Raw genomic sequence first — 15,413 nt, forward strand, 5'->3', positions numbered from 1 at the left:
ACGCCGTTCCCCTTATTTGACGAAATTGTTTATACATTTGTTTACATGATATTCACTTTATTTGGTTCGTTTTTCATCCTGATATTTCCCCAATTAATGCTGTGATCTGCTGAAATGATTTGAATCCTGCGGACAACGCCGTTCCCCTTAATTGACGAAATTGTTTATACATTTGTTTACATGGTATTCACTTTACTTGGTTCACTTTCCATCCTGACATTTTCCCAATCAATGCTGTGATCTGTTCAAGGGATTTATTTGGAGAAGGTCGGTTATTCAAATTTATTTGGATTAACATCACGCAAGTTCGTTGATTGGACTTTCTCTCAGTTTTTTTTTTTTATTTGCCTCAAGTAGGCACAAGAACAATCACTGTGGTCTTTATAGTTTAAAAGTAAATAATGCCTCGACCCGGGATTGAACCAGGGATCTTCAAATCTTCAGTCTGACGCTCTCCCGACTGAGCTATCGAGGCAGACGTTAGTATTGGTTGCTGGATTCAGGCCATTTTTGCTGGGATACTTCCATATTATTGTAATAAAAACACGGTATATCAACTAGTTGAAGTATTTGGAAACAAATCTTCTCGGATTGGCCATCGTTATACGTTTTTTATAGTAATATCTGAACCAGAATGTGCCGCAGTTGTCGTGGCCGAGTGGTTAAGGCGACAGACTAGAAATCTGTTGGGCTCTGCCCGCGCAGGTTCGAATCCTGCCGACAACGCCGTTCTCCTAATTTGAAGAAATTGTATATATATATACATTGGTTTACATGCTATCGACTTTCTATACTTCCTTTGCCATCCTGACGTTTTACCAATCAATTTTCCGATCTGTTCAAAGGACATATTTGGAGAAGGTCGATTTTTCAAATTTATTTTGTTTAACATCACGCAAGTTTGTTGCTTGGAGTTTCCTCAATCTTTTATTTGCCGCAAGTAGGCTCAAAAACAATCACTGTGGTGCTTTGTAGTTTAAAAGTAAATAATGCCTCGACTCGGGATTGAACCAGGGACCTTCAGATCTTCAGTCTGACGCTCTCCCGACTGAGCTATCGAGGCAGACGTTTGGAGCCGTTGCTGAATTCTTGTCATTTTTGATGTGATACAAAATCAAAATTCCATATTTTGTGTTAAAACGGTATATCGACCTGTTAAAGTATTCAGATAAAAATATTAACCGAGTGACAATCTATTGGCAATCAGAATGTGCTGCAGTTGTCGTGACCGAGTGGTTTAGGCGACAGACTAGAAACCTGTTGGGCTCTACCCGCGCAGGTTTGAATCCTGCAGACAACGCCGTTCCCCTTATTTGACGAAATTGTTTATACATTTGTTTACATGATATTCACATTATTTGGTTCGTTTTTCATCCTGATGGTTCCCCAATTAATGCTGTGATCTGCTGAAATGATTTGAATCCTGCGGACAATGCCGTTCCCCTTATTTGACGAAATTGTTTATACATTTGTTTACATGGTATTCACTTTACTTGGTTCGCTTTCCATCCTGACATTTTCCCAATCAATGCTGTGAACTGTTCAAAGGATTTATTTGGAGAAGGTCGATTATTCAAATTTATTTGGATTAACATCACGCAAGTTCGTTGATTGGACTTGCTCTCGGTTTTTTTTTTCTATTTGCCTCAAGTAGGCACAAGAACAATCACTGTGGTCTTTATAGTTTAAAAGTAAATAATGCCTCGACCCGGGATTGAACCAGGGACCTTCAGATCTTCAGTCTGACGCTCTCCCGACTGAGCTATCGAGGCAGACGTTAGTAGTCGTTGCTGGATTCAGGTCATTTTTGCTGGGATACTTCCATAATGTTGTAATAAAAACACGGTATATCAACTAGTTGAAGTATTTGGAAACAAATCTTCTCGGATTGGCCATCGTTATACGTTTTTTATAGTAATATCTGAATCAGAATGTGCCGCAGTTGTCGTGGCCGAGTGGTTAAGGCGACAGACTAGAAATCTGTTGGGCTCTGCCCGTGCAGGTTCGAATCCTGCCGAAAACGCCGTTCTACTAATTTGAAGAAATTGTATATATATATACATTGGTTTACATGCTATCGACTTTCTATACTTCCTTTGCCATCCTGACGTTTTACCAATCAATTTTCCGATCTGTTCAAAGGACATGTTTGGAGAAGGTCGATTTTTCAAATTTATTTTGTTTAACATCACGCAAGTTTGTTGCTTGGAGTTTCCTCAATCTTTTATTTGCCGCAAGTAGGCTCAAGAACAATCACTGTGGTGCTTTGTAGTTTAAAAGTAAATAATGCCTCGACCCGGGATTGAACCAGGGACCTTCATATCTTCAGTCTGACGCTCTCCCGACTGAGATATCGAGGCAGACGTTTGGAGACGTTGCTGAATTCTTGTCATTTTTGATGTCATACAAAATCAAAATTCTATATTTTGTGTTAAAACGGTATATCGACCTGTTAAAGTATTCAGATAAAAATATTAACCGAGTGACAATCTATTGGCAATCAGAATGTGCTGCAGTTGTCGTGACCGTGCGTATAAGGCGACAGACTAGAAACCTGTTGGGCTCTACCCGCGCAGGTTTGAATCCTGCGGACAACGCCGTTCCCCTTATTTGACGAAATTGTTTATACATTTGTTTACATGATATTCACTTTATTTGGTTCGTTTTTCATCCTGATATTTCCCCAATTAATGCTGTGATCTGCTGAAATGATTTGAATCCTGCGGACAACGCCGTTCCCCTTATTTGACGAAATTTTTTATACATTTGTTTACATGGTATTCACTTTAATTGGTTCGCTTTCCATCCTGACATTTTCCCAATCAATGCTGTGATCTGTTCAAGGGATTTATTTGGAGAAGGTCGGTTATTCAAATTTATTTGGATTAACATCACGCAAGTTCGTCGATTGGACTTTCTCTCAGTTTTTTTTTCTATTTGCCTCAAGTAGGCACAAGAACAATCACTGTGGTCTTTATAGTATAAAAGTGAATAATGCCTCGACCCGGGATTGAACCAGGGACCTTCAGATCTTCAGTCTGACGCTCTCCCGACTGAGCTATCGAGGCAGACGTTAGTATTCGTTTACTGGATTCAGGTCATTTTTGCTGGGATACTTCCATATTGTTGTAATGAAAACACGGTATATCAACTAGTTGAAGTATTTGGAAACAAATCTTCTCGGATTTGCCATAGTTATACGTTTTTTATAGTAATATCTGAATCAGAATGTGCCGCAGTTGTCGTGGCCGAGTGGTTAAGGCGACAGACTAGAAATCTGTTGGGCTCTGCCCGCGCAGGTTCGAATCCTGCCGACAACGCCGTTCTCCCAATTTGATGAAATTGTATATATATTATACATTTGTTTACATGCTATCGACTTTCTATACTTCCTTTGCCATCCTGACGTTTTACCAATCAATTTTCCGATCTGTTCAAAGGACATATTTGGAGAGGGTCGATTTTTCAAATTTATTTTGTTTAACATCACGCAAGTTTGTTGCTTGGAGTTTCCTCAATCTTTTATTTGCCGCAAGTAGGCACAAGAACAATCACTGTGGTTCTTTGTAGTTTAAAAGCAAATAATGCCTCGACCCGGGATTGAACCAGGGACCTTCAGATCTTCAGTCTGACGCTCTCCCGACTGAGCTATCGAGGCAGACGTTTGGAGCCGTTGCTGAATTCTTGTCATTTTTGATGTGATACAAAATCAAAATTCCATATTTTGTGTTAAAACGGTATATCGACCTGTTAAAGTATTCAGATAAAAATATTAACCGATTGACAATCTATTGGCAATCAGAATGTGCTGCAGTTGTCGTGACCGGGTGGTGAAGGCGACAGACTAGAAACCTGTTGGGCTCTACCCGCGCAGGTTTGAATCCTGCAGACAACGCCGTTCCCCTTATTTGACGAAATTGTTTATACATTTGTTTACATGATATTCACATTATTTGGTTCGTTTTTCATCCTGATGTTTCCCCAATTAATGCTGTGATCTGCTGAAATGATTTGAATCCTGCGGACAACGCCGTTCCCCTTATTTGACGAAATTTTTTATACATTTGTTTACATGGTATTCACTTTAATTGGTTCGCTTTCCATCCTGACATTTTCCCAATCAATGCTGTGATCTGTTCAAGGGATTTATTTGGAGAAGGTCGGTTATTCAAATTTATTTGGATTAACATCACGCAAGTTCGTCGATTGGACTTTCTCTCAGTTTTTTTTTCTATTTGCCTCAAGGAGGCACAAGAACAATCACTGTGGTCTTTATAGTATAAAAGTGAATAATGCCTCGACCCGGGATTGAACCAGGGACCTTCAGATCTTCAGTCTGACGCTCTCCCGACTGAGCTATCGAGGCAGACGTTAGTATTCGTTGCTGGATTCAGGTCATTTTTGCTGGGATACTTCCATATTGTTGTAATGAAAACACGGTATATCAACTAGTTGAAGTATTTGGAAACAAATCTTCTCGGATTTGCCATAGTTATACGTTTTTTATAGTAATATCTGAATCAGAATGTGCCGCAGTTGTCGTGGCCGAGTGGTTAAGGCGAAAGACTAGAAATCTGTTGGGCTCTGCCCGCGCAGGTTCAAATCCTGCCGACAACGCCGTTCTCCCAATTTGATGAAATTGTATATATATTATACATTGGTTTACATGCTATCGACTTTCTATACTTCCTTTGCCATCCTGACGTTTTACCAATCAATTTTCCGATCTGTTCAAAGGACATATTTGGAGAGGGTCGATTTTTCAAATTTATTTTGTTTAACATCACGCAAGTTTGTTGCTTGGAGTTTCCTCAATCTTTTATTTGCCGCAGGTAGGCACAAGAACAATCACTGTGGTTCTTTGTAGTTTAAAAGTAAATAATGCCTCGACCCGGGATTGAACCAGGGACCTTCAGATCTTCAGTCTGACGCTCTCCCGACTGAGCTAACGAGGCAGACGTTTGGAGCCGTTGCTGAATTCTTGTCATTTTTGATGTGATACAAAATCAAAATTCCATATTTTGTGTTAAAACGGTATATCGACCTGTTAAAGTATTCAGATAAAAATATTAACCGATTGACAATCTATTGGCAATCAGAATGTGCTGCAGTTGTCGTGAGCGGGTGTTTAAGGCGACAGACTAGAAACCTGTTGGGCTCTACCCGCGCAGGTTTGAATCCTGCAGACAACGCCGTTCCCCTTATTTGACGAAATTGTTTATACATTTGTTTACATGATATTCACATTATTTGGTTCGTTTTTCATCCTGATGTTTCCCCAATTAATGCTGTGATCTGCTGAAATGATTTGAACCCTGCGGACAACGCCGTTCCCCTTATTTGACGAAATTGTTTATACATTTGTTTACATGGTATTCACTTTACTTGGTTCGCTTTCCATCCTGACATTTTCCCAATCAATGCTGTGAACTGTTCAAAGGATTTATTTGGAGCAGGTCAATTATTCAAATTTATTTGGATTAACATCACGCAAGTTCGTTGATTGGACTTGCTCTCAGTTTTTTTTTCTATTTGCCTCAAGTAGGCACAAGAACAATCACTGTGGTATTCATAGTTTAAAAGTAAATGATGCCTCGACCCGGGATTGAACCAGGGACCTTCAGATCTTCAGTCTGACGCTCTCCCGACTGAGCTATCGAGGCAGACGTTAGTAGTCGTTGCTGGATTCAGGTCATTTTTGCTGGGTTACTTCCATATTGTTGTAATAAAAACACGGTATATCAACTAGTTGAAGTATTTGGAAACAAATCTTCTCGGATTGGCCATCGTTATACGTTTTTTATAGTAAAATCTGAATGCGGCAATCCTGCGGACAACGCTGTTCCCCTTATTTGACGAAATTGTTTATACATTTGTTTACATGATATTCACTTTATTTGGTTCGTTTTTCATCCTGATGTTTCCCCAATTAATGCTGTGATCTGCTGAAATGATTTGAATCCTGCGGACAACGCCGTTCCCCTTATTTGACGAAATTGTTTATACATTTGTTTACATGGTATGAACTTTACTTGGTTCGCTTTCCATCTTGACATTTTCCAAATCAATGCTGTGATCTGTTCAAGGGATTTATTTGGAGAAGGTCGGTTATTCAAATTTATTTGGATTAACATCACGCAAGTTCGTTGATTGGACTTTCTCTCATTTTTTTTTTCTATTTGCCTCAAGTAGGCACAAGAACAATCACTGTGGTGTTTATTGTTTAAAAGTAAACAATGCCTCGACCCGGGATTGAACCAGGGACCTTCAGATCTTCAGTCTGACGCTCTCCCGACTGAGCTATCGAGGCAGACGTTTGGAGCCATTGCTGAATTCTTGTCATTTTTGATGTGATACAAAATCAAAATTCCATATTTTGTGTTAAAACGGTATATCGACCTGTTAAAGTATTCAGATAAAAATATTAACCGAGTGACAATCTATTGGCAATCAGAATGTGCTGCAATTGTCGTGACCGGGTTGTTAAGGCGACAGACTTTAAACCTGTTGGGCTCTACCCGCGCAGGTTTGAATCCTGCGGACAACGCCGTTCCCCTTATTTGACGAAATTGTTTATACATTTGTTTACATGATATTCACTTTATTTGGTTCGTTTTTCAACCTGATATTTCCCCAATTAATGCTGTGATCTGCTGAAATGATTTGAATCCTGCGGACAACGCCGTTCCCCTTATTTGACGAAATTGTTTATACATTTGTTGACATGGTATTCACTTTACTTGGTTCACTTTCCATCCTGACATTTTCACAATCAATGCTGTGATCTGTTCAAGGGATTTATTTGGAGAAGGTCGGTTATTCAAAATTATTTGAATTAACATCACGCAAGTTCGTTGATTGGACTTTCTCACAGTTTTTTTTTCTATTTGCCTCAAGTAGGCACAAGAACAATCACTGTGGTCTTTATAGTTTAAAAGTAAATAATGCCTCGACCCGGGATTGAACCAGGGACCTTCAGATCTTTAGTCTGACGCTCTCCCGACTGAGCTATTGAGGCAGACGTTAGTATTCGTTGCTGGATTCAGGTCATTTTTGTTGGGATACTTCCATATTGTTGTAATAAAAACACGGTATATCAACTAGTTGAAGTATTTGGAAACAAATCTTCTCGGATTGGCCATAGTTATACGTTTTTTATAGTAATATCTGAATCAGAATGTGCCGAAGTTGTCGTGGCCGAGTGGTTAAGGCGACAGACTAGAAATCTGTTGGGCTCTGCCCGCGCAGGTTCGAATCCTGCCGACAACGCCGTTCTCCTAGTTTGATCAAATTGTATATATATATACATTGGTTTACATGCTATCGACTTTCTATACTTCCTTTGCCATCCTGACGTTTTACCAATCAATTTTCCGATCTGTTCAAAGGACATATTTGGAGAAGGTCGATTTTTCAAATTTATTTTGTTTAACATCACGCAAGTTTGTTGCTTGGAGTTTCCTCAATCTTTTATTTGCCGCAAGTAGGCACAAGAACAATCACTGTGGTCTTTATAGTTTAAAAGTAAATAATGCCTCGACCCGGGATTGAACCAGGGACCTTCAGATCTTCGGTCTGACGCTCTCCCGACTGAGCTATCGAGGCAGACGTTAGTATTCGTTGCTGGATTCAGGTCATTTTTGCTGGGATACTTCCATATTATTGCAATAAAAACACGGTATATCAACTAGTTGAAGTATTTGGAAACAAATCTTCTCGGATTGGCCATCGTTATACGTTTTTTATAGTAATATCTGAATCACAATGTGCCGCAGTTGTCGTGGCCGAGTGGTTAAGGCGACAGAATAGAAATCTGTTGGGCTCTGCCCGCGCAAGTTCGAATCCTGCCGACAACGCCGTTCTCCTAATTTGATGAAATTGTATATATATACATTGGTTTACATGCTATCGACTTTCTATACTTCCTTTGCCATCCTGACGTTTTACCAATCAATTTTCCGATCTGTTCAAAGGACATATTTGGAGATGGTAGATTTGTCAAATTTATTTTGTTCAACATCACGCAAGTTTGTTGCTTGGAGTTTCTTTCAATCTTTTATTTGCCTCAAGTAGGCACAAGAACAATCACTGTGGTTCTTTGGAGTTTAAAAGTAAATAATGCCTCGACCCGGGATTGAACCAGGGACCTTCAGATCTTCAGTCTGACGCTCTCCCGACTGAGCTATCGAGGCAGACGTTTGGAGCCGTTGCTGAATTCGTGTCATTTTTGATGTGATACAAAATCAAAATTCCATATTTTGTGTTAAAACGGTATATCGACCTGTTAAAGTATTCAGATAAAAATATTAACCAAGTGACAATCTATTGGCAATCAGAATGTGCTGCAGTTGTCGTGACCGTGTGGATAAGGCGACAGACTAGAAACCTGCTGGGCTCTACCCGCGCAGGTTTGAATCCTGCGGACAACGCCGTTCCCCTTATTTGACGAAATTGTTTATACATTTGTTTACATGATATTCACTTTATTTGGTTCGTTTTTCATCCTGATATTTCCCCAATTAATGCTGTGTTCTGCTGAAATGATTTGAATCCTGCTGACAACGCCGTTCCCCTTATTTGACGAAATTGTTTATACATTTGTTTACATGGTATTCACTTTACCTGGTTCACTTTCCATCCTGACATTTTCCCAATCAATGCTGTGATCTGTTCAAGGGATTTATTTGGAGAAGGTCGGTTATTCAAATTTATTTGGAGTTTATTTGGAGATTTGCAAGTTCGTCGATTGGACTTTCTCTCAGTTTTTTTTTCTATTTGCCTCAAGTAGGCACAAGAACAATCACTGTGGTCTTTATAGTTTAAAAGTAAATAATGCCTCGACCCGGGATTGAACCAGGGACTTTCAGATCTTCAGTCTGACGCTCTCCCGACTGAGCTATCGAGGCAGACGTTAGTATTCGTTGCTGGATTCAGGTCATTTTTGCTGGGATACTTCCATATTATTGTAATAAAAACACGGTATATCAACTAGTTGAAATATTTGGAAACAAATCTTCTCGGATTGGCCATCGTTATACGTTTTTTATAGTAATATCTGAATCAGAATGTGCCGCAGTTGTCGTGGCCGAGTGGTTAAGGCGACAGACTAGAAATCTGTTGGGCTCTGCCCGCGCAAGTTCGAATCCTGCCGACAACGCCGTTCTCCTAATTTGATGAAATTGTATGCATTGGTTTACATGCTATCGACTTTCTATACTTCCTTTGCCATCCTGACGTTTTACCAATCAATTTTCCGATCTGTTCAAAGGACATATTTGGAGAAGGTCAATTTTTCAAATTTATTTTGTTTAACATCACGCAAGTTTGTTGCTTGGAGTTTCTCTCAATCTTTTATTTGCCTCAAGTAGGCACAAGAACAATCACTGTGGTTCTTTGTAGTTTAAAAGTAAATAATGCCTCGACCCGGGATTGAACCAGGGACCTTCAGATCTTCAGTCTGACGCTCTCCCGACTGAGCTATCGAGGCAGACGTTTGGAGCCGTTACTGATTTCTTGTCATTTGTGATGTGATACAAAATCAAAATTCCATATTTTGTGTTAAAACGGTATATCGACCTGTTAAAGTATTCAGATAAAAATATCAACCGAGTGACAATCTATTGGCAATCAGAATGTGCTCCAGTTGTCGTGACCGTGTGGATAAGGCGACAGACTAGAAACCTGTTGGGCTCTACCCGCGCAGGTTTGAATCCTGCGGACAACGCCGTTCCCCTTATTTGACGAAATTGTTTATACATTTGTTTACATGATATTCACTTTATTTGGTTCGTTTTTCATCCTGATATTTCCCCAATTAATGCTGTGATCTGCTGAAATGATTTGAATCCTGCGGACAACGCCGTTCCCCTTATTTGACGAAATTGTTTATACATTTGTTTACATGGTATTCACTTTACTTGGTTCACTTTCCATCCTGACATTTTCCCAATCAATGCTGTGATCTGTTCAAGGGATTTATTTGGAGAAGGTCGGTTATTCAAAATTATTTGGATTAACATCACGCAAGTTCGTTGATTGGACTTTCTCTCAGTTTTTTTTTTCTATTTGCCTCAAGTAGGCACAAGAACAATCACTGTGGTCTTTATAGTTTAAAAGTAAATAATGCCTCGACCCGAGATTGAACCAGGGACCTTCAGATCTTCAGTCTGACGCTCTCCCGACTGAGCTATCGAGGCAGACGTTAGTATTCGTTGCTGGATTCAGGTCATTTTTGCTGGGATACTTCCATATTATTGTAATAAAAACACGGTATATCAACTAGTTGAAGTATTTGGAAACAAATCTTCTCGGATTGGCCATCGTTATACGTTTTTTATAGTAATATCTGAATCAGAATGTGCCGCAGTTGTCGTGGCCGAGTGGTTAAGGCGACAGACTAGAAATCTGTTGGGCTCTGCCCGCGCAGGTTCGAATCCTGCCGACAACGCCGTTCTCCTAATTTGATGAAATTGTATATATATATACATTGGTTTACATGCTATCGACTTTCTATACTTCCTTTGCCATCCTGACGTTTTACCAATCAATTTTCCGATCTGTTCAAAGGACATATTTGGAGAAGGTCGATTTTTCAAATTTATTTTGTTTAACATCACGCAAGTTTGTTGCTTGGAGTTTCCTCAATCTTTTATTTGCCGCAAGTAGGCACAAGAACAATAACTGTGGTTCTTTGTAGTTTAAAAGTAAATAATGCCTCGACCCGGGATTGAACCAGGGACCTTCAGATCTTCAATCTGACGCTCTCCCGACAGAGCTTTCGAGGCAGACGTTTGGAGTCGTTGCTGAATTTTTGTCATTTTTGATGTGATACAAATTCAAAATTCCATATTTTGTGTTAAAACGGTATATCGACCTGTTAAAGTATTCAGATAAAAATATTAACCAAGTGACAATCTATTGGCAATCAGAATGTGCCGCAGTTGTCGTGGCCGAGTGGTTAAGGCGGCAGACTAGAAATCTGTTGGGCTCTGCCCGCGCAAGTTCGAATCCTGCCGACAACGCCGTTCTCCTAATTTGATGAAATTGTATATATATACATTGGTTTACATGCTATCGACTTTCTATACTTCCTTTGCCATCCTGGCGTTTTACCAATTAATGTTGCGATCTGTTCAAAGGACATATTTGGAGATGGTAGATTTGTCAAATTTATTTTGTTTAATTAACATCACGCAAGTTTGTTGCTTGGAGTTTCTCTCTATCTTTTATTTGCCTCAAGTAGGCACAAGAACAATCACTGTGGTTCTTTGGAGTTTAAAAGTAAATAATGCCTCGACCCGGGATTGAACCAGGGACCTTCAGATCTTCAGTCTGACGCTCTCCCGACTGAGCTATCGAGGCAGACGTTTCGAGCCGTTGCTGAATTCTTGTCATTTTTGATGTGATACAAAATCAAAATTCCATATTTTGTGTTAAAACGGTATATCGACCTGTTAAAGTATTCAGATGAAAATATTAACCAAGTGACAATCTATTGGCAATCAGAATGTGCTGCAGTTGTCGTGACCGTGTGGATAAGGCGACAGACTAGAAACCTGTTGGGCTCTACCCGCGCAGGTTTGAATCCTGCGGACATCGCCGTTCCCCTTATTTGACAAAATTGTTTATACATTTGTTTACATGATATTCACTTTATTTGGTTCGTTTTTCATCCTGATGTTTCCCCAATTAATTCTGTGATCTGCTGAAATGATTTGAATCCTGCGGACAACGCCGTTCCCCTTATTTGACGAAATTGTTTATACATTTGTTTACATGGTATTCACATTACTTGTTTCACTTTCCATCCTGACATTTTCCCAATCAATGCTGTGATCTGTTCAAGGGATTTATTTGGAGAAGGTCGGTTATTCAAATTTATTCGGATTAACATCACGCAAGTTCGTTGATTGGACTTTCTCTCAGTTTTTTTTTTCTATTTGCCTCAAGTAGGCACAAGAACAATTACTGTGGTCTTTATAGTTTAAAAGTAAATAATGCCTCGACCCGGGATTGAACCAGGGACCTTCAGATCTTCAGTCTGACGCTCTCCCGACTGAGCTATCGAGGTAGACGTTTGTATTCGTTGCTGGATTCAGGTCATTTTTGCTGGGATACTTCCATATTATTGTAATAAAAACACGGTATATCAACTAGTTGAAGTATTTGGAAACAAATCTTCTCGGATTGGCCATCGTTATACGTTTTTTATAGTAATATCTGAATCAGAATGTGCCGCAGTTGTCGTGGCCGAGTGGTTAAGGCGACAGACTAGAAATCTGTTGGGCTCTGCCCGCGCAGGTTCGAATCCTGCCGACAACGCCGTTCTCCTAATTTGATGAAATTGTATACATTGGTTTACATGCTATCGACTTTCTATACTTCCTTTGCCATACTGACGTTTTACCAATCAATTTTCCGATCTGTTCAAAGGACATATTTGGAGAAGGTCGATTTTTCAAATTTATTTTGTTTAACATCACGCAAGTTTGTTGCTTGGAGTTTCCTCAATCTTTTATTTGCCGCAAGTAGGCACAAGAACAATCACTGTGGTTCTTTGTTGTTTAAAAGTAAATAATGCCTCGACCCGTGATTGAACCAGGGACCTTCAGATCTTCAGTCTGACGCTCTCCCGACTGAGCTATCGAGGCAGACGTTTGGAGCCGTTGCTGAATTCTTGTCAAATCTTCTCGGATTGGCCATCGTTATACGTTTTTTATAGTAATATCTGAATCAGAATGTGCCGCAGTTGTCGTGGCCGAGTGGTTAAGGCGACAGACTAGAAATCTGTTAGGCTCTGCCCGCGCAGGTTCGAATTCTGCCGACAACGCCGTCCTCCCAATTTGATGAAATTGTATATATATATATATATACATTGGTTTACATGCTATCGACTTTCTATACTTTCTTTGCCATCCTGGCGTTTTACCAATCAATGTTGCGATCTGTTCAAATGACATATTTGGAGATGGTAGATTTGTCAAATTTATTTTGTTTAACATCACGCAAGTTTGTGGCTTGGAGTTTTTCTCAATCTTTTATTTGCCTCAAGTAGGCACAAGAACAATCACTGTGGTTCTTTGGAGTTTAAAAGTAAATAATGCCTCGACCCGGGATTGAACCAGGGACCTTCAGATCTTCAGTCTGACGCTCTCCCGACTGAGCTATCGAGGCAGACGTTTGGAGCTGTTGCTGAATTCGTGTAATTTTTGATGTGATACAAAATCCAAATTCCATATTTTGTGTTAAAACGGTATATCGACCTGTTAAAGTATTCAGATAAAAATATTAACCAAGTGACCATTAACCAATCACTTTCCATCCTGACATTTTCCCAATCAATGCTGTGATCTGTTCAAGGGATTTATTTGGAGAAGGTGGGTTATTCAAATTTATTTGGATTTACATCACGCAAGTTCGTTGATTGGACTTTCTTTCATTTTTTTTTTCTATTTGCCTCAAGTAGGCACAAGAACAATCACTGTGGTCTTTATAGTTTAAAAGTAAATAATGCCTCGACCCGGGATTGAACCAGGGACCTTCAGATCTTCGGTCTGACGCTCTCCCGACTGAGCTATCGAGGCAGACGTTAGTATTCGTTGCTGGATTCAGGTCATTTTTGCTGGGATACTTCCATATTATTGTAATAAAAACACGGTATATCAACTAGTTGAAGTATTTGGAAACAAATCTTCTCGGATTGGCCACCGTTATACGTTTTTTATAGTAATATCTGAATCAGAATGTGCCGCAGTTGTCGTGGCCGAGTGGTTAAGGCGACAGACTAGAAATCTGTTGGGCTCTGCCCGCGCAAGTTCGAATCCTGCCGACAACGCCGTTCTCCTAATTTGATGAAATTGTATATATATACATTGGTTTACATGCTATCGACTTTCTATACTTCCTTTGCCATCCTGGCGTTTTACCAATCAATGTTGCGATCTGTTCAAAGGACATATTTGGAGATGGTAGATTTGTCAAATTTATTTTGTTTAATTAACATCACGCAAGTTTGTTGCTTGGAGTTTCTCTCAATCTTTTATTTGCCTCAAGTAGGCACAAGAACAATCACTGTGGTTCTTTGGAGTTTAAAAGTAAATAATGCCTCGACCCGGGATTGAACCAGGGACCTTCAGATCTTCAGTCTGACGCTCTCCCGACTGAGCTATCGAGGCAGACGTTTGGAGCCGTTGCTGAATTCTTGTCATTTTTGATGTGATACAAAATCAAAATTCCATATTTTGTGTTAAAACGGTATATCGACCTGTTAAAGTATTCAGATGAAAATATTAACCAAGTGACAATCTATTGGCAATCAGAATGTGCTGCAGTTGTCGTGACCGTGTGGATGAGGCGACAGACTAGAAACCTGTTGTGCTCTACCCGCGCAGGTTTGAATCCTGCGGACAACGCCGATCCCCTTATTTGACAAAATTGTTTATACATTTGTTTACATGATATTCACTTTATTCGGTTCGTTTTTTATCCTGATGTTTCCCCAATTAATGCTGTGATCTGCTGAAGTGATTTGAATCCTGCGGACAACGCCGTTCCCCTTATTTGACGAAATTGTTTATACATTTGTTTACATGGTATTCACATTACTTGTTTCACTTTCCATCCTGACATTTTCCCAATCAATGCTGTGATCTGTTCAAGGGATTTATTTGGAGAAGGTCGGTTATTCAAATTTATTTGGATTAACATCACGCAAGTTCGTTGATTGGACTTTCTCTCAGTTTTTTTTCCTATTTGCCTCAAGTAGGCACAAGAACAATCACTGTGGTCTTTATAGTTTAAAAGTAAATAATGCCTCGACCCGGGATTGAACCAGGGACCTTCAGATCTTCAGTCTGACGCTCTCCCGACTGAACTATCGAGGCAGACGTTTGTATTCGTTGCTGGATTCAGGTCATTTTTGCTGGGATACTTCCATATTATTGTAATAAAAACACGGTATATCAACTAGTTGAAGTATTTGGAAACAAATCTTCTCGGATTGGCCATCGTTATACGTTTTTTATAGTAATATCTGAATCAGAATGTGCCGCAGTTGTCGTGGCCGAGTGGTTAAGGCCACAGACTAGAAATCTGTTGGGCTCTGCCCGCGCAGGTTCGAATCCTGCCGACAACGCCGTTCTCCTAATTTGATGAAATTGTATACATTGGTTTACATGCTATCGACTTTCTATACTTCCTTTGCCATCCTGACGTTTTACCAATCAATTTTCCGATCTGTTCAAAGGACATATTTGGAGAAGGTCGATTTTTCAAATTTATTTTGTTTAACATCACGCAAGTTTGTTGCTTGGAGTTTCCTCAATCTTTTATTTGCCGCAAGTAGGCACAAGAACAATCACTGTGGTTCTTTGTAGTTTAAAAGTAAATAATGCCTCGACCCGTGATTGAACCAG

The 15,413-nt window shown here is 39.7% G+C and overlaps 35 non-coding genes across 35 annotated transcripts; 13 read left to right on the plus strand and 22 right to left on the minus strand.

Annotated features, from left to right (window-relative positions):
* Positions 1-402: 402 nt before the first annotated feature.
* Positions 403-475, minus strand: Trnaf-gaa (transfer RNA phenylalanine (anticodon GAA)). The gene has a single exon. It is a non-coding gene; the product is annotated as a tRNA-Phe (tRNA).
* Positions 476-644: 169 nt separating this feature from the next.
* On the plus strand, positions 645-726 carry Trnas-aga (transfer RNA serine (anticodon AGA)). Its single transcript has one exon. It is a non-coding gene; the product is annotated as a tRNA-Ser (tRNA).
* A 264-nt stretch (positions 727-990) lies between these two features.
* Trnaf-gaa (transfer RNA phenylalanine (anticodon GAA)) lies at positions 991-1,063 on the minus strand. Its single transcript has one exon. It is a non-coding gene; the product is annotated as a tRNA-Phe (tRNA).
* Positions 1,064-1,699: 636 nt separating this feature from the next.
* On the minus strand, positions 1,700-1,772 carry Trnaf-gaa (transfer RNA phenylalanine (anticodon GAA)). The gene has a single exon. It is a non-coding gene; the product is annotated as a tRNA-Phe (tRNA).
* Positions 1,773-1,941: 169 nt separating this feature from the next.
* Positions 1,942-2,023, plus strand: Trnas-aga (transfer RNA serine (anticodon AGA)). The gene has a single exon. It is a non-coding gene; the product is annotated as a tRNA-Ser (tRNA).
* Positions 2,024-2,995: 972 nt separating this feature from the next.
* On the minus strand, positions 2,996-3,068 carry Trnaf-gaa (transfer RNA phenylalanine (anticodon GAA)). The gene has a single exon. It is a non-coding gene; the product is annotated as a tRNA-Phe (tRNA).
* Positions 3,069-3,238: 170 nt separating this feature from the next.
* On the plus strand, positions 3,239-3,320 carry Trnas-aga (transfer RNA serine (anticodon AGA)). The gene has a single exon. It is a non-coding gene; the product is annotated as a tRNA-Ser (tRNA).
* Positions 3,321-3,585: 265 nt separating this feature from the next.
* Trnaf-gaa (transfer RNA phenylalanine (anticodon GAA)) lies at positions 3,586-3,658 on the minus strand. The gene has a single exon. It is a non-coding gene; the product is annotated as a tRNA-Phe (tRNA).
* Positions 3,659-4,293: 635 nt separating this feature from the next.
* On the minus strand, positions 4,294-4,366 carry Trnaf-gaa (transfer RNA phenylalanine (anticodon GAA)). The gene has a single exon. It is a non-coding gene; the product is annotated as a tRNA-Phe (tRNA).
* A 169-nt stretch (positions 4,367-4,535) lies between these two features.
* Trnas-aga (transfer RNA serine (anticodon AGA)) lies at positions 4,536-4,617 on the plus strand. The gene has a single exon. It is a non-coding gene; the product is annotated as a tRNA-Ser (tRNA).
* Positions 4,618-4,882: 265 nt separating this feature from the next.
* Trnaf-gaa (transfer RNA phenylalanine (anticodon GAA)) lies at positions 4,883-4,955 on the minus strand. The gene has a single exon. It is a non-coding gene; the product is annotated as a tRNA-Phe (tRNA).
* Positions 4,956-5,590: 635 nt separating this feature from the next.
* Trnaf-gaa (transfer RNA phenylalanine (anticodon GAA)) lies at positions 5,591-5,663 on the minus strand. Its single transcript has one exon. It is a non-coding gene; the product is annotated as a tRNA-Phe (tRNA).
* Positions 5,664-6,237: 574 nt separating this feature from the next.
* Positions 6,238-6,310, minus strand: Trnaf-gaa (transfer RNA phenylalanine (anticodon GAA)). Its single transcript has one exon. It is a non-coding gene; the product is annotated as a tRNA-Phe (tRNA).
* Positions 6,311-6,945: 635 nt separating this feature from the next.
* On the minus strand, positions 6,946-7,018 carry Trnaf-aaa (transfer RNA phenylalanine (anticodon AAA)). Its single transcript has one exon. It is a non-coding gene; the product is annotated as a tRNA-Phe (tRNA).
* Positions 7,019-7,187: 169 nt separating this feature from the next.
* On the plus strand, positions 7,188-7,269 carry Trnas-aga (transfer RNA serine (anticodon AGA)). The gene has a single exon. It is a non-coding gene; the product is annotated as a tRNA-Ser (tRNA).
* A 263-nt stretch (positions 7,270-7,532) lies between these two features.
* Trnaf-gaa (transfer RNA phenylalanine (anticodon GAA)) lies at positions 7,533-7,605 on the minus strand. The gene has a single exon. It is a non-coding gene; the product is annotated as a tRNA-Phe (tRNA).
* A 169-nt stretch (positions 7,606-7,774) lies between these two features.
* Trnas-aga (transfer RNA serine (anticodon AGA)) lies at positions 7,775-7,856 on the plus strand. Its single transcript has one exon. It is a non-coding gene; the product is annotated as a tRNA-Ser (tRNA).
* A 263-nt stretch (positions 7,857-8,119) lies between these two features.
* Positions 8,120-8,192, minus strand: Trnaf-gaa (transfer RNA phenylalanine (anticodon GAA)). The gene has a single exon. It is a non-coding gene; the product is annotated as a tRNA-Phe (tRNA).
* Positions 8,193-8,833: 641 nt separating this feature from the next.
* On the minus strand, positions 8,834-8,906 carry Trnaf-gaa (transfer RNA phenylalanine (anticodon GAA)). The gene has a single exon. It is a non-coding gene; the product is annotated as a tRNA-Phe (tRNA).
* A 169-nt stretch (positions 8,907-9,075) lies between these two features.
* Positions 9,076-9,157, plus strand: Trnas-aga (transfer RNA serine (anticodon AGA)). The gene has a single exon. It is a non-coding gene; the product is annotated as a tRNA-Ser (tRNA).
* A 257-nt stretch (positions 9,158-9,414) lies between these two features.
* Trnaf-gaa (transfer RNA phenylalanine (anticodon GAA)) lies at positions 9,415-9,487 on the minus strand. Its single transcript has one exon. It is a non-coding gene; the product is annotated as a tRNA-Phe (tRNA).
* A 636-nt stretch (positions 9,488-10,123) lies between these two features.
* Trnaf-gaa (transfer RNA phenylalanine (anticodon GAA)) lies at positions 10,124-10,196 on the minus strand. Its single transcript has one exon. It is a non-coding gene; the product is annotated as a tRNA-Phe (tRNA).
* Positions 10,197-10,365: 169 nt separating this feature from the next.
* Trnas-aga (transfer RNA serine (anticodon AGA)) lies at positions 10,366-10,447 on the plus strand. The gene has a single exon. It is a non-coding gene; the product is annotated as a tRNA-Ser (tRNA).
* A 492-nt stretch (positions 10,448-10,939) lies between these two features.
* Trnas-aga (transfer RNA serine (anticodon AGA)) lies at positions 10,940-11,021 on the plus strand. The gene has a single exon. It is a non-coding gene; the product is annotated as a tRNA-Ser (tRNA).
* Positions 11,022-11,288: 267 nt separating this feature from the next.
* Trnaf-gaa (transfer RNA phenylalanine (anticodon GAA)) lies at positions 11,289-11,361 on the minus strand. The gene has a single exon. It is a non-coding gene; the product is annotated as a tRNA-Phe (tRNA).
* A 636-nt stretch (positions 11,362-11,997) lies between these two features.
* Trnaf-gaa (transfer RNA phenylalanine (anticodon GAA)) lies at positions 11,998-12,070 on the minus strand. The gene has a single exon. It is a non-coding gene; the product is annotated as a tRNA-Phe (tRNA).
* Positions 12,071-12,239: 169 nt separating this feature from the next.
* Positions 12,240-12,321, plus strand: Trnas-aga (transfer RNA serine (anticodon AGA)). Its single transcript has one exon. It is a non-coding gene; the product is annotated as a tRNA-Ser (tRNA).
* Positions 12,322-12,577: 256 nt separating this feature from the next.
* Trnaf-gaa (transfer RNA phenylalanine (anticodon GAA)) lies at positions 12,578-12,650 on the minus strand. The gene has a single exon. It is a non-coding gene; the product is annotated as a tRNA-Phe (tRNA).
* Positions 12,651-12,747: 97 nt separating this feature from the next.
* On the plus strand, positions 12,748-12,829 carry Trnas-aga (transfer RNA serine (anticodon AGA)). The gene has a single exon. It is a non-coding gene; the product is annotated as a tRNA-Ser (tRNA).
* A 271-nt stretch (positions 12,830-13,100) lies between these two features.
* Trnaf-gaa (transfer RNA phenylalanine (anticodon GAA)) lies at positions 13,101-13,173 on the minus strand. The gene has a single exon. It is a non-coding gene; the product is annotated as a tRNA-Phe (tRNA).
* Positions 13,174-13,510: 337 nt separating this feature from the next.
* On the minus strand, positions 13,511-13,583 carry Trnaf-gaa (transfer RNA phenylalanine (anticodon GAA)). The gene has a single exon. It is a non-coding gene; the product is annotated as a tRNA-Phe (tRNA).
* Positions 13,584-13,752: 169 nt separating this feature from the next.
* Trnas-aga (transfer RNA serine (anticodon AGA)) lies at positions 13,753-13,834 on the plus strand. Its single transcript has one exon. It is a non-coding gene; the product is annotated as a tRNA-Ser (tRNA).
* Positions 13,835-14,101: 267 nt separating this feature from the next.
* On the minus strand, positions 14,102-14,174 carry Trnaf-gaa (transfer RNA phenylalanine (anticodon GAA)). The gene has a single exon. It is a non-coding gene; the product is annotated as a tRNA-Phe (tRNA).
* Positions 14,175-14,809: 635 nt separating this feature from the next.
* Positions 14,810-14,882, minus strand: Trnaf-gaa (transfer RNA phenylalanine (anticodon GAA)). Its single transcript has one exon. It is a non-coding gene; the product is annotated as a tRNA-Phe (tRNA).
* A 169-nt stretch (positions 14,883-15,051) lies between these two features.
* On the plus strand, positions 15,052-15,133 carry Trnas-aga (transfer RNA serine (anticodon AGA)). Its single transcript has one exon. It is a non-coding gene; the product is annotated as a tRNA-Ser (tRNA).
* Positions 15,134-15,413: the final 280 nt, after the last annotated feature.

The sequence above is a fragment of the Styela clava genome, chromosome 2, assembly GCF_964204865.1.
Source record: "Styela clava chromosome 2, kaStyClav1.hap1.2, whole genome shotgun sequence".
NCBI lineage: Eukaryota > Metazoa > Chordata > Ascidiacea > Stolidobranchia > Styelidae > Styela > Styela clava.